Source organism: Sinocyclocheilus grahami, unplaced genomic scaffold (assembly GCF_001515645.1).
Source record: "Sinocyclocheilus grahami isolate Dianchi unplaced genomic scaffold, SAMN03320097.WGS_v1.1 scaffold274.1, whole genome shotgun sequence".
Lineage (NCBI taxonomy): Eukaryota > Metazoa > Chordata > Actinopteri > Cypriniformes > Cyprinidae > Sinocyclocheilus > Sinocyclocheilus grahami.
In genome coordinates, this window is record NW_015505453.1 from 510169 (window position 1) to 511088 (window position 920).

Sequence of the window (920 nt, forward strand, 5' to 3'; positions counted from 1 at the left end):
CCCCCCCTCAAAGAAAGAACTGGAAGAGTCAAGACTTGTTTCCCTGACTGGCCGACTGACTGACTGCTCACGTTTTCCCTAGGAGTGAGACCGTGTGCTTCATATTTGTACATCTATGTATTCTGTGATTTCTGTATTGATGTAAGCGCAAAAAAAAGGAAGAAATGAAAGGTCATTGCTGATCCCAACACCACAATAAACAGTCAAATGTTATAACTTATTCCACTGTTATTTAAATCTTCACCATAGCTGTAAAAACAGCTGTACCAATATTTTCAAGATTTACACTTAAAGTCATTGTTTCCAGATGTAAAATACCTCTCTCTGCAACTATTTTGTAAAATACATGTAGTAAACAAGGATTAAGGTTGACTCTTTGTATTCTTCCTTTGCCGAACAATTCGTTCCTGCCCCAAAGATGACAGATTGCACACGATGATTGTGTGATATGATTTGTGTCCTTGTATATTCTTGAAAATGGTACGTGTCTTTTCCGTTTGTAAGTTACATTTGACATCTATTAAATGACTGTAAATCTGAACTGGTCACCATGTGCTGGCTTCATTCACTGGTCTGCCCAGTGGAACTATACCAGTTTTGAATACTCTAGAAGTGAAGCTGGTTATCATGTTACCACATGCTATCATAGCTTTTGAAGTACACCAGTCAATATTTGTCTATTGAGTTTCAGGCAGCAAAACAACTTCCTAACGCATTGCAATTTTTAATATCGATGTGCATTACACTGTATCCGGTAGAGATAATAATGAGGTTTTGAGACTAACCCATTGATTTCATATCTTCCCTGACACTAAGTGCATCGTATTGGGTCGTCTTTTTTGGACCTAATTTTGGACCTTTTTGGAAAAAAGAAGTGTAAGTGTTCCATTCTGCCATCTACAGGCTTTACCCAGGTGATG